Below are 17290 nucleotides of genomic sequence, written 5' to 3'. Positions count from 1 at the left end.
AGAACAAAATATCTCTAATGCTCCAAATAGCACTCGATTAGGTTCTAATAAGCTTCTAAGAGAACTACATTTAAAAGGTTCCGGAGCCTTTGAAATTCCTTTTGTTGTCCCTTTGGGTTTGAAACAACCAGGTTTCCAGCAACAGACAATTTGTTTGTTTACACTGAATGCAAATTTGCCCAATCAGAGGATGTTTGTTGTTTAATGTAGTTAAATATTTAGTAAATGCTTTTATCAAAAGGGACACCACAAACAATTCACAATGCAAAATTTTGCTATATTAAACAATTATTATACAAAAGCATATTCACAATGACAAATTTCAACAGTAAACTATAGTGCAGAAGTGAAAATGAGTGAGATTTTGGACCAATGAGATTTCACAGTGGGCGAGGCTACCAAGCGGGACAGAATGTCCTGAATGTCCTGAACAGAATGTCCTGTCGCACGTCATTTTGGCACCTGTTTAGGTCAGTGTTAAGGTGCAGTCGCACTCAGACTTTGAGACTTTCACTTCCATCCATATTGTGAGCCAGAAAGCTGAAACACAACGCGTTTTGTTTTTCAGAGTTCAAAATGAGAAAATCTGACCTAGAAATTTGCAAAGTTATTTGACCAATACAGGAGCTAAAAGTCACCTCTTGGGTCAAAGAACAGAAATCTCAGAGCTGCACCCTGTTCACAAAGCTCCAGGAAAGTGTAGATAGTATATTTAAAATATATATTTTGCATTTAATTATTTTATAATTTATTTTATTTTAATAGCCCTAATTTATTTTAAAAGTGCAACATCACATATTGTTATTGATATTTATCACAGTGTAACATCACATGCTCAAAGCCTAAAGTGACTTTTAGGCAGCACTGAAGAATGAAGAGAGAAATGAAAGAGGAGGGGGGTCTTACTGCAGTGGGCCATTATGGTAGTCGGGCACAGGTGTTTCCAATGGTGCCATTTCCCCTTGCACTACTGTTTGTACAACAGGAATATGGAGGCAGGTGGTCATGAGCCTCTGTATGCGCTCTATACTGCAGCCCATAGCCTAGCCGGCGGATACTGGAATCACTTCAATAAAACAACAGGAACAGGGAGAACACACTCGAGCTGCTCCAGGAACAGCCACTTCCCATCTGTCTGCTCACCCCAACAGACAGCCATCATGTGACTGTATGCTCTTCATGAAGCGCTAAATTCACACCCCTCAGACGAGGGACGAAACCGTTTCACGGTGATTAAAATGTCTGACTATGGTTACATTTGAGTTAAAATACAAAAAAATATGACTATTAATAATAATAAAAAAAAGAATTAAACAAAAGCATGTTTTTGCTCTACTTTACATTTATGCATTTGGCAGACGTTTATCACTTTGTTTCCCTTCTGAATCAAACCCATGGCATTTCTAACACCTGTTGCGCTACAGGAAGTCTGGTATCTGCTAACTAACAGTTATTAAATCACAAATCTTAAATGGGCACTGCTTTCTTCTTCCCAGACAAGAACACTTCTGTTCTTTGTGAGCTAAAACTCTGACGTTGCAGTTATCCAATCATTTGCAGCAATGAGAAACATTTCTAGAGGGGAAAGTGGCCAGGGTGAAAGTATTCCAGTAATGTAAACCTCTGAATAGCGTGTAATGGAAGTAAATCGCTCGTTTGATATCTTGTGCGGCAAAAGCTGTGTGATGACATCAGCGGGGGTCCTCCAGGGCCATGGTTAGGCTTGTGTGGAATGATAATTGATGCTCTGTCAGGGCTTCCCTTGGGTAACTGCAAGGAGTGATAGGGGAAGATTAACCGCAGAGAACCGTCCACGCGTTTATCTGGCTATCCCGATGACTCACCTCGGACTGCGCTTCTCTTTAATGGGTCAAAGGTGAAGGGTGCAGTGTGGGGTGAGGACTGACTGACGGCACTTACGTCATTCATTCAGGATATCTGCATGACGAGCTGCGTTGCCGTCAACATCGCATGCAGTTTTCCGACACTAAGTAAACGCCTCTCATTTTACTTTCTCTCGCCATGAATCAGATATGAAGTCATGGCCCACATAGTCTCCTGAAGCCAGACCTTCAGACTGACGGCAGAAGGTCGGGACTCTATTGCAGCTTTCATTGGCCAGAGGACGTTTGACTGACATGTAAACGCAACCAATCACAGTCCGTTTTTTAGTGTAATGTTTAGGGGCGTGAAAATGTAAAGTTGATGTCCCTACAGTAACAGACCGGTGTGTATCTAATAAATTATTTATTCTAGAACGCTGTGCAAGTTTATTGCAACAATGCAAACTTCACGTACGTTTGAAAATCCAGCCTTTAGTTGATCCCGGTAAGCGCTCATTGTCACAGTTGTAAACAGGACAGCGTTCTTCTTCCACAAGGGGGTTTGGCATCATGGCATTTGTTTCCAGGCGGACCGGTAAAAAACAAGACATACACGTCACCCGGACATCATGTAGAATTCAACCAACCAGATGAAGACGTCGAAAATCCTGAAGTGTTTCCAGTTAAGTGTGCCATATGCATCAGACGTTCAGCCCACGGTCCGTGGGAGTGACGTCTAAGGTTGAGACTATGGCCAACACACACACACACACACCACACTGTAGTTGATTTTAATGCGGTGTAATACCCAGATAACCTGCAAAGGTCATAAAGCGACATTAATCTCAGTCAGTCCTGACCTTTTCACACCTCACACAAGAGTAGATCTATTCAAATGCATTATAGATATTCACTCTACCTCCCACAGTCCTTGTATTGCATTATAATATTTGATTGTAATGCAATACAATATGAGACGCTACATATAAAACACAAGGCAAAGCAGGGGATTCTAAGCATGCACCTGAAATGTCGTTTATATGGGGCTATTAGTTTGAGCGCTTGGATGTGTCTTTGCACAAGGCATTAAAAGGCACTGTGGAAATTTTCTTTGGCGCACAAATGCATTTGATAATAAAATCCAACATTAAAAGAGTGCTCGCAGGAGCATTGTATTTTTTCCTTAATACCTGAGTGACTCTTAGAGAATCTCTTAATATCAGCGCAGCTTATGCGGACCTCAGTGCCAAGGGCAGATTAGAAACTGACGAAAGTTTCTGCATTTCACTTAGCTGCATAGACTCCATTCCATCTGCTCGCTCGGGTGCCATGGAGACGAGGCCTTGTCTCGACTGTGAATATTTCTGGACGGAGAGCGCTTGGTGCGAAAACTGCCTCTCTCCAAATGCTCTGGAAGATGAGCCAATAATTATATAGGCAAATAAATCCTTTTTATTAAAAAGTGTGTTAATACTCCCAAAGGTTGTTGTTCAAAAGCAAACAATTTCCCTTAAGACACCACTTAAGTTTTGATATTGCATAATAAACATTGCATGAATTTAATCAGTAATACTTTATAATAAGGTTCAATTTATTAACAATAGGTAATACTTAATGTATTATATACTTAATACTTAATGGCCTGGTTTCACAGACAGCGCTTAGATTAAGCCAGGATTAGGTCTTAGTTCAATTAGGACATTCAAGTAGCTTTTATAAACATGCCTTTGAAGAAAACATTACTGGTGTGCATCTTGAGACAAAACAATGTCACTGACATAAGATATGTCAGTACAAGTTGCTTTCAGTTAAAACAGCTCAACATGCATTTTAGTCCGGGACTATCTTAAGCCTTGTCTGTGAAACTGGCCGTAAGTATCACGTAGGGCTGCACGATTTATCGTGATTAAACCGCACGTGATTTGGCAAAGGCTGCGATTGTTTAATGCGCAGCTTGTCAGAGCTGTACGGCTCTGTGATCAGTAGTAAATGCTTCTCCATCTGAAAGGCAGACGGCGCTCTTGCTCAGAAACTCTAAATATGCCCTGCCTCAGAAGAAGATAACACATGTCATATCTCTGTAGCTGAATAAACAGAAGATTGAAGCACTTTGATTAATTAAACATGACTAATAAACACAAAACTGCCTTATTCTGTGTAAACAGCCACATCATCTCACAGAAGGATGCTCAACTGTCATTATGAAGTGAGTTTGGAGTAAAAACGTTGTCTTTTGTTGGACAAGATGTTAATAAATGTACATTATAAGCGACTCAAACTTGCAGTGCTTTCAGATGGATTAGCATTTGGAGCCATACTCCATACTTCAAGCTGCGCATAAAAAAAAAATCACAGTTTTTGCAATTTCATAGTCGCACTAAGAATCACGTTTAAGCGATAATCGCGTTTAAGTTCAATGTTATTTTTCGTACTGTGCGATAAATCGTGCAGCAGGAACTAATAAAGGACATTTTTACAGTGTTTATTAATCTAGGTTAATTTTAATTTATAATTATACTTTTGTTAATTGTTAACTCTCAGCTGCTAATACATTAATATGGCAACACTTTACAATAATGTTTCATTTGTTATCATTAGTTAACTACATTAACATGAACTGAGAATAATTCTACAGCATTTATTAATCTCAACATTTACATTTTTTAAATCAAAAGTCATCTGTTAACATTAGTTAATTCACTGTGAACTAACCCAAACATGAACATTTTTATTAACTAACATTGTTTATGTTAGTTAAAGGGGACCTATTATGCCCCTTTTTAAGAGATGTAAAATAAGCCTCTAATGTCCCCAGAGTGTTTATGTGAAGTTTTAGCTCAAAATATCTCACAGACAATTTTTTACAAGATGTTGAAATTGGCACTTTTTGGGGTTGAGCAAAAACGCGCTGTTTTTGTGTTCCTTTAAATGCAAATGAGCTGCTGCTCCGGAGCTTCAAGAGCAGGTGCGAGGTGACAGAACAATCTCACGCACTAATAATGTCAGAAACTCTCCATAGAACTGGAGTCTGAAAATGATGCCTATGAGCCAGAGAATATATGCTACATGGAGAAAGAACAGGTATAGTTCAGTTTAATTGCATTTTTATTGGTTATTATAACTCATGTTGTCATCTTGCCTTTATCCACTATTAGTATAACTTACAAGCCTGTTGTAGCGGACCCCGTCTGAATGATGGTCACATCTTTACTGAGTTTTATGAAGTTTATTGTACATCACACAAAACATGAAGCGAACGTTTTCACTCTAGAAAATCACCATAAGAGCTTAATAAAACAGTACACAAAGTGCGCATTAAAGTCATTTATCTATAAACTCTCTCTCCATTGTATTATTATCAACATACACAGCGAATTACACAAAACACTTGTTACAACTAACAGTAAACAAATATATACAGACCTTATCCCTTTTTGGGGGTGCTTAATAAACTTTATATGTAATAAAGTGTGTGCTCTCCCATTTTGCCATGACCAGTATCACTCCGGAGAGGATCACGAACAGTTTGTACTGATTCACCCTTGAGTAATAACTTCAACCACGGTGTCCTCAGTGACTCAGATGGCGGTCTATGGAGCCTTGTATGTTCGTTGGTACATCCAACAACAGAACATTTGTCTTTTTTTTTTTTTTTGGCACAGACATTGTATATCTCTAGTGAGTAAACAGAAATGCCGGACTCTGTGTTTCTCACTCAGGGCGGTGTCTATGATAACAGGGCAGATCGTCACCAGTCATGGGCAGGGTTTCCCTACTCTTACGTAGGAGTAGCAATAGGGCGAAATATGAAACAACGCGTTGATTGATAATGATTTATTATGGGGATTATAAAAAAGTATTGGGTGGATGTTTACCATTATAGTGTGGTTGTTTACACACACTGTGGTATTGTGAAAGTGTGTAAAAAGTGAATTTTACTGTGTGTGTAAAAGTGAATTTTGCATAGGTCCCCTTTAATGCATTAAATAATGTTAAGAAATGACACCTTATTGTAAAGTGTTACAATTACAATATATATATATATATATATATATATATATATATATATATATATATATATATATATATATATATATATATATATACAGATAGATATAGGCAAGTTTTCTTTTACAGGCAAAATAGCCAAAAAAGAGATATAGACTAAAAGTCAAAAATATTAAATACAGAGAAGGACGCAATATATATATAGAAATTGCAAAGTAAAGCATACCAAGGGACAGCAAAATGCTCATTGGGTCAGCGGGGTAGACAAAAACAGGTGGAAAAGAAAAGACACATGTTATGCAAAATAATTAAGAATTAAGGTGAAGAATTAAGTGTGAAACATCAGGAACCCTTATTCCAGCGCCACCATTTTCCAGAACTAACCTACCTGGAGTCTCCAGAAGTGTGAGGTCTCAGGATCTCAAACTTAGGTTATAAAGAATCCTAAAAAATGACCCGATTAAAGAATCACAAGCTAAGTTTATAATACATGAAACTGGGTTTTAAAGGCTTTAAACAGACAGCTTGAGAGTGACTCCTAAGGACCAGCACCACATTCTTGTACCACTGTTTGAAGAATTTATCTTCCAGAATTGGCAGTGAGTTTTGGAAGATATTTTTAGTCCATCTCTGCAAACAACATTTCAGGAAAGAGATGGATAAAAGTGAACTCAAACACCTTACTCCAGTTTGGATAAATTCTTCAAACAGTGGTACAAGAGGATGGTGCTTGTCCATCAGGAGTCATTCTCAAGCTGTCTGTCTAAAGCCCTTTAAACCCATTTCATGTATTTCACAACACTTAGCTTTGATCTTATCAAGTGCAGGTCATTTTTTAGGATTCTTTAGCTAACCTAAGTCTCTGAATCCTGCACCTTGCACTTCTGGAACTCCAGGTAGGTTGCATTTGGAAAATGGTGGCCTGGAGACTAAAGGGTCCTGATGGTTTCACACTTAATTCTTCACCTTAATTCTTAATTATTTTGCAGTTAACATGTGTCTTTTCTTTTCCACTGTTTTTGTCTGACCCCGCTGACCCAATGAGCATTTTGCTGTCCCTTGGTCATGCTTTAACTTTGCAATTTCTAGTATGCATTAGTATTGCGTCCTTCTCATGAGTATTTAATAATTTTTGACTTTTCAGTCTGAGTTAAATTTTTTTTGGCTCATTTTGCCTTAAAAGAAAACTTGCCTAATAATTCTGCACACCTGAATATAAGGCATTTTTCATTTCCAGCCTTCATGAACAATAAATCACTTATAAATGATTAAAAACTTAATAGTAGTTATTAAGATTGATGTGGATTGGAATTGGTAAAATGTGCTTGGGAAAAAAATATGATCAGAAAATAATTGCCTATAATTCTGACTCCCTGTATAATATGTAATAGATATATACAGATTATTTTACTATATATATATATATATATATATATATATATATATATATATATATATATATCAACCCTTATTGTGTAGTATAATAAAATTATTATGGATTAATTATTTATAATGAAAAAAAAAATAGAGCTTATTAAACTTTTTTGTATTAATCAAACAACAAGGAAATGGATCATTTCGTTTATGTGGTTGGTATTTATAAATTTAAACATTTTAATTATTTTCAGATTTATAAATACGAATCGCATAAACTGAATTTCCATTCCCTTGTTCCACTAAGATTTATTCAAAATGTTTTATTAAGCTGTAGTTTTTTTGTTTGTTTTTTTACTCGTTTTAAATTCTTAATCCATAATATGAATAATATGTAAGGATTATTTTACTATACAAATGAAATTTGTAATTCTTAAAAAAGGCTTAATTTTTTTTGTGTAATTTATACAGCTTGAATTGTTAAAAATATATTATTATATGTAAAACATTAACCTAGATTGATAAATGCTGTAAAAGTATTGTTTATTGTTAGTTCATGCTGCATAATGCATTAAAGGGAAAGGATATTTGAATTTTTTGTTCATACAGTGAAAGTCAATTTAATTGTATGAACAAAACATTTTTTTTAAAAAGCACTTTTGTTGTTCCACAGAAGAAGAAAAAGTCATACAGGTTTGAAACTACAAAAGGGTGAGTAAATATATGTATTTTTTTGGTTATACTGTTCCTTTAATGGTACATTCGTGACATGTGATGCAGATAATTTGCTTTGAATGATAACAGAAACTTGTGAGAGCCGGAAGTTGCCTATCCAGTACCAAATCTCCATACTGCTGTCTTCCAAACCCTGATATGACTCATACCTGCACCTAACGGCTGTGCTACGGGTTTGGTGTGACCGTTTAGCATCTCTGGCGGCCCCCTGTGTGGGTGGGAACGCATTCTGTCTGCATTACTCAGTACTAAGTACCTGTGAAACTTTAACAACATGATACACTCCATCAACACGCTGCAAGTCTTGTCCTGCTGTAGGGGTTTATACATTTATCCTGCAGTAGGCAACGCTGGCTATCACGCAGAGTGTACAATACACACATGGGCTAGTCTCATGACCACGGCAGACTGGGTGGGAAGAAGGTGGAGGGTGGGAATGTGTTAAGAGTATACATGAGACCACACCGAGAGCAAGACACGTATGAAGGAGCCCAGGGTCGAAACGGTGTCTGACTGTGGGTCCAGTGCCGACATGACATGGACCAGTCGTCCATCAGATTAAAAATACACACACTTTGTTTGTTGCTTCCAAGGTTATTATTGACAAAATTGAAGAAAAATGTACTACTGCAGCTGTGTTAAAATGAATTTGATGTATAAAACTTTGGTAACACTTTACAATAAGGTTCATTAATTAACATTAGTTAACATGAACTAATAATGAACTGCACTTCTACAGCATTTATTAATCTTTGTTAATGTTAATTTCAACATTTACTAATACATTATTAAAATCTTGTTAACATTAGTTAATGCACTGTGAACTAACATGAACAAACAATAAACAACTGTATTTTCATTAACTAATGTTAGCGAAGATTAACAAATACAGGAACAAATGTATTGCTCATGGTTGAAGAATCAAAATGTACGAAACGCAAAAATGTACGAAACTAACTAAAACTTCAAGAACCAAATAAAACTAGTCAAATTTGCCTCATGATTTTTGATGTTTTTTGTTGTTTGTGTTGGATATTAGTTAATGCATTAGATTACGAGCGAAGAATGAACAATTTTTACAACATTTATTTCTTTAGGTTAATGTGAATATATACACTACAGTTCAAAGGATTGAGGTCAGTACTGACCAAAACTGCAGTGTGATTTGTCAACGAGCATCCTGGTCCTTTCCACATGTAGACCAGCAGCCAAGGAAGAAGATCCCCTAAGCCCAAATGTGTGCGGCGGATGTGCTTCACTTCCTCTTTCCCTCCTTTCCTTCCTTCCCTCTCTCTCTCTTTCTGTCATGATCCAAGGTGTGCACATTCCACACTGCATCCTGCCGCTGGAATGAAGGAGAAGTTAAACAGACAAACATGAATCACAAGATAGAAGATCACTGCATGCATTAGTGATTTGGACTGCAGACAGTTGTGGGCATCCTTCTCCTCTTAGTTGGCACAGTTGACTCCAATATTTTCATACATTCATTCTACATCCCAAAGTGCAAGAAAAGCCCATACATGATGATGACTGCAAACATCTTTCCCATGAACATTTTCTAAATAGTTTACTAAAAATACAACGTGACCCTGCAGGTTAAGCTGATGGATGTGAAAATGTGTACACACAGGAGCTGCTATACATCTGAGAAGAGGTCAACAGTCAAGGGTTAACTGTCTTTTAATATAGCAGCATGTCCTCGTGTCTCTGTGACATCACTGCCTTGCTATGCTGAGCCTCAACATGGTGTATCAATTGATTGTCCATTTAATGTAATAAAAAGCCTACAGTTTGAGTGTTGACTTATCCTTCTGTATTTGAGATTTTTTTTATGCTTACAAAAAAACATTTTAAAAAGATGAGTATATTAGGAACTTGCATGAATGCTACTAGTTTATATATGAATTAGCAGTGCCTGCATTTCATAACCATTTCAACATTCAAGATGCAAATTTTGCACATAAAATAAATAAGTAAATTCTCCAAAAGGAAACAATGCAGAATGATGTACCTATACTATATTTGCTTTCTGATTTATTTTATTTGTGCAAAAATTGGTGTTCATAAACTTTATATACAATTGCATAAAAAAAAGTATGTGAACCCCTTTGCAGAATCTGTGAAAATGTAAATAATTTTAACAAAATAAGAGAGATCATACAAATTGCATGTGTTTTGTTTTGTTTTGTTTTGTTTTGTTTTGTTTTGTTTTGTTTTGTTTTGTTTTGTTTTGTTTTGTTTTTTGTTTTTTGTTTTGTTTTGTTTTGTTTTGTTTTGTTTTGTTTTGTTTTGTTTTGGTCGTGCCAATAGCCTAGTGGTTAGTGCGACAAAATATGGCGCAAATGCATTCACGGCGACACGAGTTTGATTCCTGTCTCGAGGCCTTTGCCGATCCTACCCCCCTCTCTCTGCCCAATGCTTTCCTGTCTGCTCTCTACTGTCCTCTCCAAATAAAGGCACAAAAAGCCTATAAATATGCTTACTTTAAAAAAAAGATGCATGTTATTTTATCTGAGTAAGATATTTCACATAAAAGATGTTTACTTATAGTCCACAAGACAAAAAAAAAAAAAAGCTGAATTTATTAAAATAACCCCGTTCAAAAGTTTGGTAAAAACCAAAAAGGAGTAAGGGCACCTCAGTTGTGGGTAATGAGAGTGGAAGAGAGCACTGTTCTTTCACTCCCCCCACCTACATTTCCCGCCGGTACTGAGACTCAAATCCACAACCTTCGGGTTACAATTCCTACTCTCTAACCATTAGGCCACAACTGCCCCTTTACTTTCCATTTAGGTACTAATATGCACTTTTTAGGTATAAAAAGGTGTACCTTTTGAAAGGGTACCACCCTAGTGTACCTTTTTTTCTGTGAGTGTGAACACAAAAAGAAAATTTTTAAGAATGTACATAGAGTAAAAATAACATCACATTGTCTTAGAGTAGACAATATGAGCGTGAGTATAAAGTCCCACAGTAGCAGACACTACGAAAGGTAACATCTGGCTGTCAACTGTGCAGTGCTCTTGCTCATTGCTGTAGCTGAGTCTGACCACATGACCCTGGTGCGGTCCCTGATGCCCTGTAGTGCAGGACAGTAGTCTAGCTGTCCACAATAAGATCTGGCAAGGCAGCACAACTCAGCAGTCAGGGAGCATCTGACCCCAGCCAGTGGCATGTGACACGGGTTAGGTTTTCATTCATACCCTGAGCCCTGTAGAAAGGAAACTGTTGTGCAATATGAGGAGGAGGGGAGAGAAGCCATCATTGATAGATGAAAAAGAGGAAGAAGGCATGACAGAAATGAACACCACATGACAGGAGGCCACCGTACAGGGATTACAAGTTTCTCTCTCTCTTTTACCATCTATAGGCTTGCTATCTATCTCCCTTTTGGTGCACTCGTTTATCTAATTATGCTAAAAAGCACCTGATGTTAAAATTAACTAAGGTAGTTCACAAAAAGGATAGTTCACACAAAAACCAAATTCTGGTCATAATTAACTCAACCTTGTGTCATTCCAAACCTTTTCCATACAGTCAACTGTTCGGAAAACAGCAGTATGAATGTTGTAATTAATATCTTGTATTGTGTTTGACTGAAGAAAGGAAGTCATACAGGTTTGGAACGACATGAAGGTAGTAAATGATGACAGAATTTTCATTTTTGGGATGAACTACCCCTTTAACGGCTGCTCCACTGAAAGCTCGACTGAAGCTGAATCTGTGATTTAGAGCTTCTCACTCTCCTTTATTTGAAGATCCTCTACAACTCGGCACACAGCAAGATTTTGAGTGTGTCCTTTTGTTTCGAGTAGCTTAAGAGTAAGACTGTTGCCTAGCGACTACCCTGCATTACAGCATTACAACACATACTTCTGGATAAGTGTGTGCGTGTTTTTGTGTGCGAATCAGCTGAGAGCCTGTTTTCCAGTGCAGGGGATATCCTAAGGGTTAATCTCTTGGGAAAACATCTCCCCCTTCCACACATTTATGGATGCCAGGCTTTGAGACAGTAAAACACTTCCCAAAAGGAAATATCGTTCCATTGCTAAAATGATCTGTTGAAGGTTTATGCCATGTGAGATGAAACACATCTGTAGCAGGTGCCGGCAGGATCAAGTATTGGCAGTAACATTCATTTTTTATATGCATTGTACTTGTACTGAATGCAAAATAACCTTTCTTCATAGACAAACCATTGTATTTATTATTTATATATACTATCTATCTTATATATACAAAAGTTTGGGGTCAGTAATATTTTTTAAATGATTTTTAAAGTCTCTTATGCTTACAAAGGCTGCATTTAATTGATCAAATCAGTAAAACTGTGAAATATTATTACAATTTAAAATAACTGTTTTATATCTGAATATATTTTAAAATGTAGTTTATTATTGTAATGACACAGCTGATTCTTCTATCATTCTATGCTGATTTTGTGCTCAAGAAATATTTCTTATTATAATCAATTGTTGAAACAGTTTGGGCTCTGAAGAGTTAAATGCAACGCTAAAGCATTGAAACACGAGAGCTGATGAGGAAGAGGAAAGCGAGAGAGGGCATGGGGGGAATTTCAGGGAACCAGGGTGAATAGTCTCTGTCTTTCTCCGTTTATCTCTTCTCAACGCAGGCTTTCAGATGCTCAGCTCCACAAAAGTGACAGCTCTGTTCCTCAGCAGCCATTAACAGCTTCGCTGGACTGACACTGCGACGACTGCTATACGCCACCCGGCACAATTTGACCACAAAAATCGGTGTCACTTTCTTGGCGCTCGAACTACTTTGAAGACCCCATTTCCTTGGCAAAGCTGAATCAGCCCTGAAAAATGCAACACGGGCTGAGTCATACTTCCTCCTGGATATGACAGTGCTTCCTCCACAAACTGATCTGTCCTCCCTCCCCTCCCCACATTTAAAATGTTAAAGGGACGGAACATGGAAGAAGTGAGCAGGCAATGAGTCCACTCCGGTCTCAAACGTAGAGATGAATAAACCTACATGGAAATAAAACACAGGCATGCTCAAAATAAATGACTCAGAATGCATGTGATATATGGGCCTGAATTAAATCTGCTTATATAAACATATATATATATATATATATATAATTATAAGCAGATTTAAATCAAGACCATATATCATATGTATTATATATAATATAATAACACACAATAATAAGGTTTTATTAGTTAACATTAGTTAAGTACTACATGAACTAAGAATGAACAATACTTTTACAGCATTTATTAATACATTATGGAAATCAAATGTTGTATTTGTTAACATTAGTTAATGCACTGTGAACTAACATAAACAAACAATGAACAGCTGGATTTTTATTAACTAACGTTAACAAAGATTAATAAATTCTGTAACAAATGTATTGCTCATCATGTTATTTAATGCATTAACTAATGTTAATAAATGAGACCTTATTGTAAAGTGTTACCCTTTATTTTAATAAAACAAAGCTGGAAAAAATTGTATCGCAGAATCCACAAAGATATTAACCATCACAACTGTTTTCAACATTGATAATAATAAGAAAAGTTTTTATCAAATATTTTTATCAAATAAATGCTGCCTTGGTGAGCATAAGAGACTTTTTTCAAAAACATTTCATTAGAATTGGACCCTAACAGTTATCAAAAATCTTAGTCACCCAAAACTTTTGAACAGCAGCACAGAAAATATTTATCAGATATTAGTTTTTATTAAGAATTTAATAGCTTGTATTTTATTGTTTTTTTTTATTATTATTATTTCTACAATTACATTTACTACTTTTTTTTGTTGCAATTTTACTTTTATACTAAAATATGTTGTAAATATATATATATATATATATATATATATATATATATATATATATATATAACATACAACAATAGATAACACATCCATCTATGTGCGATAGACAGTGCAAGGGGAATTCCATAGACTGATGGAAAACCTGTTGCACTTCTGCAAATACAGCATCAAGCATGGCTGCCGAACAACGAATAATCATGTAAGTCATTTGAGTAATTGCTTAACTGTAATATAAAGCAAGGAAGGGAAAGTTTTGCTAACAAAACGCGTGTCACACGAGTAAACAAACAGTCCCTTTACGCCTGACAAACACACACCCTGGTCAAATGGTACGTCATTTCTGCAGGTGTCACTTGTTAGAAGCAGGATCTTTCCTCTCTGCTTTGTTGACACATAACAGCACAGCCATAAAAGACAACGGTAATCATCAGATGAGTGACGCCGACATAGGGGATCAGCCACAGCCGGATTGTCCCAGTGATGTCATTACCAGCCTCAAACCCAAACTGATTACTTAATAAATGATGTAGAGAAAACATTTAGTTTTCCACTGACACAAGAACACAGAGTCACAAGTACCTGGACCATCATGAACTCCACTCACTAAAGCTTAAAAGTCATAAAGGAATTCTGCTCTAATTCATTTCTCTCTGTGTAAAACTTGAAGCTTTCGTTTTCCTTGAACTCTACTCAGGGGGTATTCTAGAACGAGTGAAAAAGAAATGACTCATACAGGGAGCCAAGTGTTGTAGGAAGAGAGCGGACAAATATGGGCTCTCTCACTCTACCTCACTGAAGACAGATCCGTCAGGGCTGGTCGAGAGCGTGTGGACCGGATCAGGAGCGGTTGAGACCACACTGGAGCCCACAGGGACCCTGAAGGTGTTCTGTCTGCATGCCAACATTGCCATGCTGATTCATTCACCATGTAGGCTACCGCAACCCAAACCCTCCTACAAACCCCAGCATTTAACTCGTGGCTGCAACCGTCACCCTACAGATCTGATTCCTCGTAGCTGACGCATCAATCCAGACAGACATAACAGTTTTTATATGTGTTCCTAAACATACTTATATTTACACTAGGAATTTGAGTTGAACTTGCTTCAGACTGGGACACTGTCAATGCAGTTTTTGTGCATAGCAGCTACTGCAAAACTAATTCATTTTGTCCTGCAGTCTTAGTTTATGGGTTTAGTTTTTAAAAAGGATGTTGTCTCAAGGGTTATATCATCATGTTTGTCTCTAGTGGTTTTGTATCAACTAAAAAGTTCAAATCCCCATTAAATGACAATATTTTTGTCCTTTAAACTAAAATTTAAATGTCATCAAATTTTACTGTTGAGTAAACAAATTAATATTTTAACAAGAGACTGAACTGTGTTCTCAGGACAAGTGAGTTTTTCTAAATGTCAGGCCTGGGAAAATTCTCTTAAATGTTATAATTTTATTTATCAATTACATGAATACAGTATTTGTCATATAATAAGGGTTTCATATTATTTTTGTGTGTTACATTTCTGTTTCATTTTTGCTTTACTGTTCAAATTTCTTTAAAAATTTCATTTAAAGGCAACTTTAATGTGCACACACTGCACACTACTGGGGCACGTTGTCACAAAAGGTGTGTGTTTAATGAAATGAACTGTATCTTTTGTCTCCTGCATTATAACAGTGGAAACTTTCAACAGCGCGTGCACACAATAATTGACTTTCATAAACGAATTTACAGTGAGACGTTTTCAGTGCATATTGAGGCAATTAACCCTTATTATCTTCTGAATACGAGTGCTAGAAAAGCATATAGCTATCGAAGTTACCAGAGAGTCAATGTATTTTAAAAAAGTGATGTAAGAGCATGTCACAAACAAATCTCCATCTTTTAGGTTTAGGCTACAACGTTTTGAGCTGTTTGAATTTTTTCCCTCAGGTTAACATTGACATTTCATCCACCAAACCTTCCTGCCGGTTTACTCCTGAATGAGGAATCACACGTTGAAGAGAAGTGCAATTAAATAAATAAGGGTTATAGGCTATATTTTACATTTTTTTTTAATTAATTTTAATGTAAAACATAGCTATGCTATTATAATGTAGCCTAACGCGCTGTGCTTCATTCTAATATTGCTCCAAACAATTAAATTGCAATATCATCGTGATGAATAATTTCCAAAGTTTTCAAAGAAAATTCGCATGTTGCTCCGTGTTTGTACAGCTGTCTGAATTGTCTAAATTCAGTTGGAGTTGTAAACACCGCCATCGCGTGGTTTTGATGTCGACAAACCACAATGTTCTTTTTACAGTGTCTCAGAGTGGAATAACCTGGATTGAAAATACCTTTTACTTCTCCACAGGATTCTGCCTTTAATCCAGTCCGAACCACTTAATGACATCCATTCAAACTTTGTTTTTCACTTTAAATACGGAAGCCGCGTTGTGTTGATTGTCTCGAGCAGCCCAAAGAAAAGAAGGCTTGTGATTGCCATAACAAAGGCAAAGCGACTATATGATTGGGCATTTTACACCAAAATCAAAGCCTACAAATTCTGGCAAGCATTGGTATTTACTTCAAGGTATTAAAATATAGTATTAATTATTTTGCATTTAAATTAGGCTACATTGATCTTAAACTCCAACCTCAAATCCTCATCACATTGTTTTTCTAGAAATAGTTTTAAATGACTGCCTTACAGTATGCATAGTAATCCGTATGCTATCCCTAGCAGCAAAGATTTACAGAACAATCCGTTTTGGTTTATGATAACATGTGCACTTTGACATAATAGCATAAATATAATCTGATGCCACACATGAGTAAGATCATCAGCATGAACACTAACGCAGCTGGTATTTGGGGGAATTTTGTGCTCAGGGCCATAATAACGGACAAGTCCATTCCCGAAGTCACGGATGTAGGCAAGGTCATTCTTTTAAAGAGGATTATTGTGCTAAAAAACGTGACATTTACAATAGTACCACATATTCATCAACCATACCACTGATATATGCTATATTAATTAATTAATTATTTTATAACTATGTTTACAATGGGTTTGTAAATGTGTCCTAACATTAAAATATAGGCTGTGTAATTATTAAGAATTGATCTATGATGTGAGCTTAATTTTCTACAATAAAATCGGCTCTTTTTTCTTATGCAATCATGAGGTTTTTATTTGTAATAGGAAAGCTTGCAAGTGCAACCGTTTTAGTAAGATTGGGTTTAGTCACTTAGTCAATAAACTCCGTTTCCGCTCGTCCCGGGACTCGACTGAAACACTGATGATTAATACACGGTGAGTCAAATAGAGGGGACTAGGCTATTTGTGTCCCCTATATATAGAGTCGCGAGCCGTTCACTCTCAGTGCAGCGCAGGTCACTGCTTTACTTTACTTCACTTCTAGGTTAAGTAAAGTACAAAATAATGGTTTATTCATTCATTTTTTCATTTTTATATGCCTTACAATAACGCAGTCTAACCAACGCAGGCTGGTAACAGAACCCTACAAGGGTCGAAGTAGGCTATGATAGG

The sequence above is a fragment of the Megalobrama amblycephala genome, linkage group LG6 (assembly GCF_018812025.1).
Source record: "Megalobrama amblycephala isolate DHTTF-2021 linkage group LG6, ASM1881202v1, whole genome shotgun sequence".
NCBI classification, from domain to species: domain Eukaryota; kingdom Metazoa; phylum Chordata; class Actinopteri; order Cypriniformes; family Xenocyprididae; genus Megalobrama; species Megalobrama amblycephala.
The sequence above is the reverse complement of the archived record's forward strand: the minus strand, read 5'-3'. Positions refer to the sequence as shown.